This window comes from Camelus ferus, chromosome X (assembly GCF_009834535.1).
Source record: "Camelus ferus isolate YT-003-E chromosome X, BCGSAC_Cfer_1.0, whole genome shotgun sequence".
Lineage (NCBI taxonomy): Eukaryota > Metazoa > Chordata > Mammalia > Artiodactyla > Camelidae > Camelus > Camelus ferus.
This window is the reverse complement of record NC_045732.1, coordinates 49,062,951-49,075,976: the sequence shown is the minus strand read 5'-3', so window position 1 is coordinate 49,075,976 and position 13,026 is coordinate 49,062,951. Positions and strand designations below refer to the sequence as shown.

At 41.4% G+C, this 13,026-nt stretch overlaps 1 pseudogene; it reads left to right on the top strand.

The window, feature by feature from the left end:
• The first annotated feature begins 8,184 nt into the window (after positions 1-8,184).
• On the top strand, positions 8,185-9,004 carry LOC102515073 (annotated as a pseudogene).
• Positions 9,005-13,026: the final 4,022 nt, after the last annotated feature.

Sequence of the window (13,026 nt, the reverse complement as noted above, 5' to 3'; positions counted from 1 at the left end):
CTGACTGGAGAGTGACCTACAGCTGAGCTTCATTTATTAACTATTTCTCTAGCCTTGTGCAGGACCTAGAGTTAACTGCTAGATAGTTATTTTTTCCAATGAGTAAATGAAATGCTCTTGTTCAGGGAAGCTAATTTCAAAGCTTTTTCTATTTTCTAATTAAACACCACGTTGAGAAGCTCTTTCTTCCAGTTCTCAGCCTCTCTAACTCCATTTACTTTGGTAGCTACTCACCACCCATTGTGTCTAGAACTCTACTCCAGATTTGTAGCAAGCCTTTATTTAAAAATTCTAGAAGTGTTTTCATATTTATCCTGGCATTTAATCCTGCCAATGTTTTATTTCTTTTCTTCATTAGAATGTAGTGGTGTTTTTCTGGGTTGGCACAGCAATACTGGAAAACATTCTTTTCCAAGCATTCAACATCTAAACAAATCCCATGTTTAACCTTCCACACTTTGTCTCAAAACATGCCAACTTTAACAGGCTACCTATTTTGAGGGTCAAAACTTGTAAAGTCAAATAATCACTGAAAACATAAGTTGTCTTATTAGCACCTTATTACTTTATTTGGCCTCCTTCTCTGTGCTGCTATTGTTTATTTACTTTCATTTTTGGAATCTAGAGATTCAGATCTAGAGATCCAGTTCCTAATTTTACAGGTAGTCAGACTGAGGCCCAGAGAGACTCATACTTAGAAGTATCCATGTCAAGTCTGAAAATGCAGTCCTTCTAACTCCTGCCTCAGTCCTTCACAGGTGACTGGGTTTTACTTACTGGCTTATTGCCCATTGATTTGACAACCACTGGTTTAGGACAATGGTCAGTTATCTACTCTAGTGACTAAGGTATATTACAACCATCAGTGCTTTGGAGAAACTACAAATTGAAACAGTTTCCTCAGCTTTCTCTGAAATGGCTGGCCAGCACCTACAGACTCTGTCAGACACTCACCTGACAGAGACTATGGGAAAAAGGCAGGAGACAGAGACTGACAAGAAATAAGGAGATAGAAGGAGAGATACACACATCTAAAATGGAAAAATTGATGATAAATATCTTATTAGAACTGCAAAGTGTTAAAAATGAAAGGGTCCTCAAGAATCACAGAGGGGTAACCAAGATGTCTTCACTGGTGAATAACAAACATTTAAGGAAGAAATAATAATAATCCAACATAAACTCTTAAAATATAGAACAGGAGGTTAACACTTTCCAACTCATTCTATGAGTCCAGTATTAACCTACTATCAAAACCAGATAAAGACATTACAAGAAAAGAAAACTATAGATGAATGCCCCTCATAAACACAGTTGCAAAACCCTTAACAACATTTTAGCAAATTGAATCCAACAATATATTAAAAGGGTAACCATCATGACCAAGTAAGTATTATTTATCCCAGAAATACAAGATTAGTTCAATAACCAAAAATCAAAGGAAAATAAACAAATGGCACACAGGTCAAGGAAGAGTTTTCTTTATGATTAAAAAAAATCAGTCAATGCAGTATGTGATTATAATGGCTACAAATTTTTTAAATCCCATATGATTATCTCAATAGAAACAGAAAAAACATTTGACAAAATTCAATACCCATTCAAGATAAAAGCTCTCAGCAAGCCAGTAACAGATGGGGACTTCCTCAACCTGATAAAGGGCAACTATTGAAAAATTATAGTTAACATCATACTTGATAACAAAAGACTAAAATCTTTCACCCTAAGATGAAGAGTAAGGCAAGGATGTCTGCTCTTGCTACTTTTATTTAATATTGCATTGGAAGTTCTTGCCAGTGCAATAAGACAAGAAGAAGAAATAAAAGACATACAGATTAAAATAAGAATTACTTATAGTTTTACAACTATCTCTATTTACAGACAACATGATTGTCTATCTAGAAAATTCCAAAGACTACAAAAAAGCTACTTAGAACTAATACATGAGGTAAACAAGCTCACAGGGTGCAAGTCAGCATTCAAAAACCAATTGGATTTCTGTATACTAGCAATTAATAATTAAAAATTGAAATAAAATTAACATTTACAAATTACATCAGAAATTTGAAATACTTATAGATAAACTTGATAAAAATATGTGCAAGACCTATACACTGAAAATTACAAAATGTTGATGAGAGACATTAAAGAAGACCTAAATAAATGGAGGGATGTATCTTGTTCACAGGTCAGAAGACTCAATATTGTGAATATGTCCCCAAATTGTTTTATAGATATAATTAAATCCCAATCAGAATCCCAGCAAAGATTTTTTCATAGAATTTGGCAAGCTGATTTTCAAACTTACATGTAAATGTAAAGGATATATAGAATTGCAAAAATAACATTTACATTGAAGAACAAAGTTAGAGGACTTATTATAACCTGATTTCAAGACATACTATAAAATTCCAGCAATCAAGACATTGTGGTATTGGCATAAAGATAGACATATAGATTAATAAAACAAAATAAAGAGTCCATAAATGGGTGCACACATATATGGCTAGTTGATTTTCAACAAAAAAAAATGTCAAAACAATTCAATAGAAAAAGGATAATATTTTTCAACAAATGGTGCTGGGTAAATGGGATATCCACATCGAAAACAATGAAGTTGAACTACTATCTTGCACCGTACTCTAAAATTAACTCAGACTGCTTTGTAGACCTAAATGTAAAAATGAAAACTATAAAACGTCTAGAAAACATAAGAGAAAATCATAGTGAACTTGGGTTAGGCAAAGATTTCTTAATTAAAGCACCAAGAATAAAAATACATAAAATTGACTTCATCAAAATTTAAAAATTTAGTTTTCAATATACTTTTTAAATAATTAAAACACAAGCAACAGACTGGGAGAAAATATTTGCCAATCATATATCTGATAAAGGAGGACTCATATCCAGAGTATACGAGAATGATTGCTTATTTTCAAAAATAAGAAGCTAAAAACCCAGTTGAAAACAAGCAAAAGATTTGAACTGACACTTGACCAAAGAAGATATATGAGCGGTAAAGAAATACATGATAAAATGCTCAACATCATTAACCATTAGGAAAATGCAAGTTAAAACCCAATGAGATGCCAATATACATCCATTAAATCATCTAACATTTTTTTAAACTGACCATACCAAGTGTTGATGAGGATTTGGAACAACTGGAGCTCTGAGTTCCAGTTGCATAGCTGCTGGGAATGTAAAATGATGCAATCATTTTGGAAAACAGTTTAGAAGTCCCTCAAATGGTTAAACATAGAGTTACAATGACCCAGCAACCCCACCCCCGGACCCAAAATGAAAGTATATTGTCCACATCAAGACTTCTACGTGAATATTTATAGCAATTATATTTACAATAGTAAAAAACTAGAAGCAACCCAAGTATCCATCAATATGTAAATGGATAAACACATTGCGGTACATCTATAGCAAGAAATGGTATTCAGCAATAAAAAGAAATGAACTATTGATATATGAAACAACTTGGATGAATCTCAAAACAACTGTGGTGAGTAAAAGAAGCCAGATTTTAAAAATACCTACTTTTTGTTCCATTTATATAAACGTCTATAAAATGCAAAGTAATCTGTAGTGACAGAAAGAAGAGCAACGGTTGCCTATGGATAGGAGGACAAGGACTTTGGAAGATGATGATAGATATGCTCCTTACTTTGAATATAGTAATGGCTTCATGATATATACATATATTAAAACTTATCACACTATGTAGGTTAAATATGAGCTGTTCATTGTATATCAATTATATCTCAAGAAAGCTGTTTAAAAATACAGTAACATTTTCCTACTTTTTAAAAAAGCTGTGTATTTCCACAACTGAAAAATTAGAAAAACAAAGAAGCAAGGTGCAAAAAATCTTTTTCCACAATTCCAATCACTCGGAGACAAGTATTTTTACCTTGATATGTCTTTCTCCAGGTTTTTCTATACATATATCTGTATAGTTTTGTTCAAGACAGCATATACAGTACATATCACTTACAATCTGCTTTTAAAAATTTACTCAAGTTTTAGATACCTTTCCATGTTAATAAAATTCAATACCACTTCCCCTAAAGAAAGAATGGAAGAAAGGGAGGGAGGAAGGAAGGAAGGAAGGAAAGAAGGTGGGAAGGAAGGAGAATGAGCAAACAATTGATACATGCAACAACGTGGGTGAATCTCAAAATAATTATGTTGAGTGAAAGAAGCTAGAGCCTGCCAAAAAATACATACTGTATGTCTTCAGCTATGTAAAACTCTAGAAAAATACAAACTAATCTATAATGACAAGAAAGCATATTAGTAGTTGCCTAGAGGTGGGGAGGGGCAAGGAGTGGGGTGGGAAAAAGGAATATAAAGACACATGAGAAAACTTTTGGGGGTGATGGATATGTCCATTACTTTGATCGTAGTGATGGTTTCATGAGTGTGTACATATGTCAAAACCCATCAAACTGTATACTTGAAATACATGCTGTCTATTGTATATTAATTGTTCCTTAATAAAGCTTTAAAAAAACTATTGATGAGGAAATTGAGGCTCAGAGAGGACACAGACTACTCAAGGAGACACAGCAGGTCCATTGCTGAGCCAGGACTAAAATCTCCATTTTTGGACTCTTAATCTAGTGCTCCTTCCAGTGTTCCATGATGTCTGACAGGCCTCCAATGATCTATCCAGCCACCAGGGAAGAGCAGCAGGGGTCAGATGCTGATTTTCTAAGCTCTGCTTTCAGGAAGCATCAGGGCCTTTGCAGAGCCAGAACTAAAAACAAATGCCTAAATGATGAGTCCCTTCCTCCCACACCCTCAGCTTTGAGAACACTTGCGCTAAGAAGGTAGCCAATTTGGGCAGTTGAGTAGGCACTCCAAGGAGACAGGTGATCACTCTGTCTCCGGAAGCAGCTCTCCCCACACCTGTAGTCCAGCACTAGGAAGGAAACTTTGGATGATCGGCCTGAGACAGAAGACAAGGTAATCAATCCAGGGAAGACTGGCTGCCAGGATCAATAGGGCTTTGATCCTCAGAGCTGAGATAAACACTCATATTAGCTTCACAGTTGGGGGCCTCCTGCTATGGCCTTATGAAGTATCAAAGCCAGAGGAAATCTCACTTTGAGATTAGGCCATGTTCCTGCCTCTGAGCAGAAATCTGTTGACAATCCGTAGCATCTTTGGATTCCTTGTTAGAACAGAGGGATGGAGGTAGGGAAAAGATGGTAGAGGGAGGGACTGAGAAAACATGGGCAGAGCCCATTTTTCAATGTAAAATGCCTTTTCCAGGGATACTGACCCTTTCTGTTAAGTCTTTTCTGAGAAGGTGGAGAAAATGAGGGACAAAGTAGAGGAAGAACATCAAGTCCCTGCAAGCCAGAGGATATTACAATGGTTGGCAACCTGCTTTCCAACTGGAAAATTTCCTTAAGCCTCAGCTTGGCCATCCTGGAACCAGGCTGGGACCTGTACCACTATAAGGAAGGCTCTGGGATGGATTAGTCTTTCTATAATGTATAGGTTAAGAGTGCAGGCTCTAAAGTCAGACAGACAGGGGTCTAAGAACAAGATCTACTTACTTGCTGTTTGACCTTGAGCAACTTACTTCATATCTCTAAGTCTCAGTTTCCTCATCTGGAAAATGGATATTATAAAAGTGCCAACTAAATGTTTTGTTTTGTGAAGATTAAGTGAGGTCATATAAGAGACCTGGCATGTAGATATTAACTAATGTTCTGGAGAGAGCAGATGAAGACAGTCACTCCTCTCAAGCTGCTCCTGAAGGGAAACCCACATCCACACACACATACCCCTCCTTTAGCTGGTCCAGGTTTGTTAAATGGTCATTATGCAACTGTGTCTTTGTGTGCAGAAGTTAATGACTGCTCAGAGCAGTGAGCCTTCATGGCTCCCTGTGGGCTCCAGCACACCCCAAAACCTGAAATGCAGCAGCAGGAAGCCTGACCACTGGCATCTAAGAGCCAAATCCTGACCAGAGCAAATGCGAAGTGCAGTCTGGGTTTGGGCCTGGGCTGGGCACTGGTTACTTATTTAAGAGGTGACTCTGCAGGAAGTGTGGGAGTGGCAGAGTTGACAGAGGGATGGAGGTCAAGGTTTCAAATCCCCTCTTCCAATTCAATCTACCAGGAGGAGTAAATCACCATGATGGCAAGGATGGGTAGGTAAAAGGGGAAGGAAATAGCCACTCATGCCAGCACTGAGCAAGCCAGAGCTCATAGTCAAGATAAACCTTTTGGCAGCAAGGGAGAAGGTTCCAGCACCTTTATGTTTTAATTTCAATACCACCTTACCTTTGAAAAGTCCTTTTATCTTCCAAACCCTTTTTCTGCATTTATCTTATTACATCCTCATGGCAACTGTATAAGATAGGCCAGCAAATGTCCTCCTCTAACTCTTCTTTTTTCATAGTAGTAGTAGCAGTAATAGCTGACACTTGTATAGTGCTTACTATGTGGCAGGTACTATGTTCAATTCCTTATGTATATTAGCTATGTAATGTCATTTAATCCTCATGACAACCTCATAAAGTAAATACTGTTAGCATTCCCATTTACTTTCTCTCAAGTAAGTAAACAGGCCAAGAGGAATTTGGTGACTAGACTAGGTCACATGGCTAGTAAGTGGTAAAGCTAGAACATCAACCCAGGTCTTTCTGACTTTAAAACCCTTAGCTAATCATAGCTACTCTGCTATATATACCCTATTTTGCAAAGGAAGAAAATGGAGCTAGAGAGTTTGAGTGGCTCGCCCAAGGATACAAAGCAAGCTAGTAACAGAAGGAGGCCTAACTTGGGGCCTTCTGACTTCAGTCTAGTGTTCATTCCCTTATTCCCAATTGTATCCCACACCATCACTGGCATGTTTTTCTGGCCATTGGTACTACTTTCCAGGCACCATGTACTTGGATTACCAGAGATCAGGTAAACATGTCACCTACCAGCAAAGTCAGAATTTAATCTTTCATTATTTTATGATACTTGCTCTATAGATGAAGTAACCAAGGTGAAAAGAAGGTAAACAGCTTACCCCAGGTTTCCCACTGTGCCAGGAGCAGAGAAATTCCTCGAAGTTATTAACTCTCAAGTCTGGGCTTGTTTCACTTGAATACCTATGTGTGTGCCCACAAGGCAGCAAAGAAAGCAGTGTGGGTCAAAAGAAAATAAGACAAAAGAAACCCAGTATACTTCCTGTCTCCTTTTAATTGGATCTGTGGAGCCCTCAGGGCTGGGACAAAGGGAGCTGACACAGAAGTGAGATGGCTGAAGAGAATGTCAGGGGTTTGCAAGGATAGGAAAAGAGAGGTTTGAAAAATCATATAATTTGGGTAGAGGTAGAGGGAAGGAAATGTTAGGATCTTGAAGGCTTGGAATGTCTTTTTGTAGAGGCTTTGTGGTGTCCTCAAACTGGGTGAGGAGAGAACAGGAACACAGGCAGAGTTGTAAATACATTTCTACTTTGGTCTTCAGCCATGAAACCAGCACTGACTAAAAACCTGCCAGGATTTTGGACTGGTACCAGAGACTGGGGAGGCTATGGTCCCAGGGACTGAGGTCTGGCCAGTCCAAGTAAAAAGCTAACACACGCGTAAAGGGAGCTTGTCCGGTGATCCCAAATGCCAGCCTGGGGACCATGCTTGTTTGGTTGCACCTGTATCACCTAGGTAATTCAAAGGCACTGCCAAGTTTGGGAGGCTCTGGATTGGCTCAACTAGTATTGTTCATTGTCAGGGACAATGGTGGAGAGTAGGGAGAGCAGGAGGAGGAGGTCAGAAGGACCATTTGGCTGGAGCTCTCATTCAGAAAAGGTCTCCAATGTAGACCTCATTAATCTGGTAATTATCTCATGAATGACATATATTGATTGTGCCGTATTTATGTGATGTGTGTTAAAATGATTAGTTGCTAAAGGTAAATATTTCAAAAATACCACAGTTTTTGACAGCATATTTTGGCACTTCTTTATTTAAAAGTTTCCAGAGAACCTCACAAAATGGGTATGTCTTGAGCCTTTCTCCAACTCTGAGTGTGGGGAAGCTTTGAGTGACAGGGTCAGAAAAAGGACCTGGATCTTCAGGCACTGGAAGAGACTACACTCTTCATATGTTTATATGGAATGTTAAAAATATAACTGTGATCATTGTGTCTGTAAGTTTGGAGGCAGAGTTAGAAACCACCACTGAGGAGGCCAGTGTCAGAAATTTTTAGGGAGCGTAGGAGGTAAACTGAACTAGGGACTTGCCATGGGTGCAGACTTAAGACTGAACCACACCTCTTTGCCGCATCTATTGTGAGAATGAAGACCATTCTCAGCAATCAGAAATTTCCAGAAAATGTCGACATCACTTTGAAGGGACTCACAGTTATTGTGAAGGGCCCCAGAGGCACCCTGCAGAGGGACTTCAATCACATCAACGTAGAACTCAGTCTCCTTGGACAGAAAAAGAATAGGCTCTGGGTTGACAAGTGGTGGGGAAATAGAATAGAATGGCTACTGTTCGCACTATCTGTAGTCACATACAGAACATAATCAAGGATATTACACTGGTCTCCTGTTAGAAGATGAGGTTTGTGTACGCTCACTTCCCCATCAACGTCATTATTCAGGAGAATGGTTTGCTTGTTGAAATCTGAAATTTCTTGGGTGAAAAATACATATGCAGGGTTCGGATGAGGCCAGGTGTTGCTTGTTCAGTATCTCAAGCTCAGAAAGATGAGTTAGTTCTTGAGGGAAACCACATTGAACTGGTATCAAATTCAGCTGCTTTGATTCTGCAAGCTACGACAGTTAAAAACAAGGATATCAGAAAAATTTTGGATAGTATCTATGTTTCTGAAAAAGGAACAGTTCAGCAGGCTGATGAATAATACCTAAGTTGTCCAGGTACAGAAAGAGCAAGACGGGTACAGAAAGAGCAAGATGCCAGATGACTCTTCAGATTCATTTGTGATATCTTAAGGATACAATAAAAGCTGTGTTGATTGGGGGTAAAAAAAAGGCTGAACCACATAACACAAGAGTTTGGCATAACAACACTGCTTATCTAAACCAACCTTCTCATTCTATGCATGGAGAAAGTGAGGCCCAGAAAGATTAAATGTATCGCCCAAAGAAGTCACTAATCTTTTAGTGCCAGAGCCTAAACTAATATGTTATATATTTCTAGTACACAAAGACTTAAGATGTTAAAAAGTGACAGGACTCTTTCTGGAGAGGGGGGAGGAGAGAACTGAGGAGGACTCCAACGTTTCAAGTATGTACATGCATCCCAGATAGTTCTTGAACCCAGGACCCTCCCACCCTGTGGAAGATAAACAGGATTTCAGGAAACACTTCAAAGAAAGTGGCTGAGGTCCTACCCCCAGGGGCTCTTGCCATGTAGTGGGTCAGGGGCTGGTCTGGGCCCTGGGTGAGGATGCCCACCTGGTAGGTTTTGGTGGAGCAGCAGGTATCAGTAAAAGCCAGGCTGCCCAGGTCCTACTGCAGCCTGTTCCATTCTTCTATGTGGGTGGCATTTCCCAAGGGCCAGGGTGGGGGCAGGGTGAAAGAGCTAGCTAGCACCAAGGTGAAAGGAGCAGAAGCTATTTGTTGAGACATGTGCTCTTTGGAGGAGGTGGCCTCCATGCCAAGACAAACTCCTTCAGAAATAAATATTGTACATAAAAGACTAATTATGGGTTTGGAGTTTGGGGTTTAGTAGGAGAGAACTGGCTCTATTCAGGATGAACTTTTGCCATCTGCAGTGCTAGGCTGCAGCCAGGGAACATGAGAGGGCAAGGTGGGAAGTGAGTCTCTCCGGTACCCATCAGCAGTCTCCTCTGGCTAGGAGGTGATGTGTATCTAGGGAGAAAACAGTTTTACAAAGTTGGTTTTACAAGGAACTGAAACAGAAGGGAGCTGGAACAGAGATGGCACCCACCAGAGATGGCGGCAGCTGCACTGAGATCTTCCCCCTTGCCATTTTTGCCCAAGGGACTACAGTTGTATCCTCTCCAACCTTCCTACTAAACTGGCTTGTGCTGTTGTCAACAACTGCCACTAAAAAGGCTCTTCACCACCAACCTGGAGATAGTAGCCCTCTGTCCCCTCCCATGCTGCATTGCTTTCTCTCTGCATTGTCTGCCCAACCCAGGTAAATGATATCTCCAACAGGGCACAAGTGGAAGCCAAGCAGCTGTTCTGTACACATCCCAGGCCTCTCTGGTGAGAGACATTTCAGCATAGTCTGACAATTAAATGCCCAGCTCTAGCTTCATCATTTACCTTCTATATAACTTCAAGCAATTAACCCCTTCAAACTAATTTTTCTATTCTGTAAAATGGGGGTAGTAGTAGTCACATTATATAGTTATTATAAGGAAGGACTGTATAAAATAATGCATCTGAAGGAAAATGAGTGGCATGTAAGGAAGGAGAGCACTTGATTTATCACCCCAATCATGCCAGTTTTGAGGGCGCATTTCCATTTCAATAATTAGAATGGTGGGGTATAGCTCAGTGGTAGAGTGCCTGCCTAGCATGCATGAGGTCCTGGGTTCAATCCCCAGTACTGCCATTAAAAATAAATAAATAAAACCAATTGCCTTTACCCTCCAAAACAAAATAAATTTTTAAAAAATTAGAATGGGACAATATTCATAAACTGATACATACAGTTATTCTATTTATACAGGTTACCTATTATTAAGAAACTTGAGTTTCCATCCTGCAAATGATAGCTACATAACACTGAGCAAACTCCCTCCTTTATTTGAAATGCAGTCTGTCTATCTATGAGGTAGAGTAAATAGGGAACAGGAGTAGGCTCAGAAATGCGCTGAGTTTGAAAACTATTTCTTAGCAATTCATCAGGATTCTGCATTTTACTCCAGAATATAACCCTGTAATAAGCATGGCTTTAAATTACTAATAACTGAGTAAAATACAGATTTCCAACTTTCGGATCTTCGCAATAAGGGCAAGATCCCTGTGTTCTCTGGGTCTCAGTTCCCAGCTCTGAGAAGGAAGAGGCTGGATGCCATCACCCCTGTGCTTTCTGTCTCAAGTCAGATAGGGGTGGGGCACAGCATGGCAGAGAGAAGGAAGTGTCAGCCCCAAAGGAACAGAAGCCCACTGGGATCACTGTTTTTCATGGGCACAGGCCCCAAACGAGGGCCAGTGGCAAAGAGAGACCATATGGACAGAGAGTCGGAGGGAGAGATGCCCCAGGGCCCTTCTGTTTCTTTTCCAAGAAAACAAACAGTTCCTCAATAGCTCAGTACTTATGAAACAGCCTGGAAACCAGAAAACTCAGAAACTAAACAACAGAAATGACCAGGTAGCTAAAATAAGGCATTTCCCTACTTTTCCCCTGAACGTTCCACTTAAACATCTCCGTGTGTCACTGAACTCAGTAACTAAAGAATCCACAAGTTTCCCCATGCTTACCCCCCTTCTTTTCTGTGTCACACACCTCCCCCCTTAACACACACCCAGGGATGGATGGAGAAAAGGGGCAGACTTGCTCAGTGCCCTTTATGTTAATTGCCAAGGTCAAAGGAAGCAAAATCACAAACACAGGTTTAAAGAAAGAAATGTCTTGGCCCTCTGCATGAGTGTGGGAAAAAAGAAAACTGTTTTTCAGAACAATCGAACTGTTATTGAACTTTTGAGACCTCACACTCCACACTTTTCATCACCCAACCAGCAAGAGTGAGGGCACCCAGCTCATAGGCAACTTCTGCTCAGAAGAGCCCCTAGAGACTCAACAGGGAGTTTTGGGGTCCCGACCACTACTTTGAGAACCCCTGACAAAGGGGAGCCTCACCTCTTCTCCAAGCCCCAGAAATGACCCAATTCTTACTGGCCTGACAAAAAGTTCCAGAGGGTCAGCCACACCCATGGCCACAGTTGCCTGCCCTGAAGAGGGAAGGCCAGTTGCTCCCCAAGGCTGCCTTCCCAGCCAACCAGAACCAACTCCTCCAGAAATAGGCACAGGCAGCCAGGAAAGTGCCTGCAGGACAGGACTGTCCCTGAGTCCATGAGGTGGGCTCTGCTGGGTTCCACAGCCCCCGGCTTCCTTCAGCCTGGGGGTAGCGCCATGGGTTGGACTTTCCTCTCAATCACTGGCCTGTCTAGCTAGGCTGCCAGCTCTGCAAGGTCAGGGACCACGTCCCACTTGTTCACTGCTCAGTTCCCAGTCCCTGAGTCACTATCTGCTGAATAAATGAAGTAGCTAGGATACGCAGTGTCTCCCGGTGGGGTGGACAAGATAGAGTCCCAGCTCAGGCACTTGGTAGGAGACGTGCTTGTGATGTCTTCTCCTGTGGCCTGTGTGCACATGTGAGTCCGCACATATGCATGTGTGTGTGTGCAGGTGCAAGCACGTGTCCTGTGTTCCCCCCCGGAGATCCCAGGAGCTCCCTGAGGGTGGATTTTCATTCACATCAACTCTGCTCCTTTTGAGGACTCCTCGCCATCACCTGCCCTACCCGGGAAGGATCCTGCCTGAGGAGGTCCCCAGCTCTTTCCTGCCCCAAGCTCCTCCCTGTCCCAGCTCGGTGTGACCTTGGACGAGTCCCTGTTTCCTAGTCTGGAAAGTGGAAACATTGGGCTCCACGGAGGGCACGGAGCCGCAGTTGCTCATCTACATGGTTTCTGAGCACTGTTATCTCTTGAACACCTCGGGGATTGCAGCAGGGACGTGAGGGCTGCAGGCCCCACTCTCCCACCGTTGTGACTTGAATTGTGGTGACGAAAACGGCTGTCACTCCCCCAGGTCCTTCAGGATCAACCAAGAAGCTTATCCAGACTCAGCCTCAGCCAGAGGAAACAAGGCTTAGAAGAGGGTAGGACGCAGGCAGGAAGACCCTCCTGACTGTAAAGATCATTAAAAGCAGCCAGCACTTACCAAGGAGTGTTGTGGGTCTTCCTTTCCTGGAGATCACAGAAACATGGAAGCTAATGGACCCCTGGAGATCAACTAGTGTAGCCCCTCATTGTATAGATGAGGAAACTGAGACCCACAGG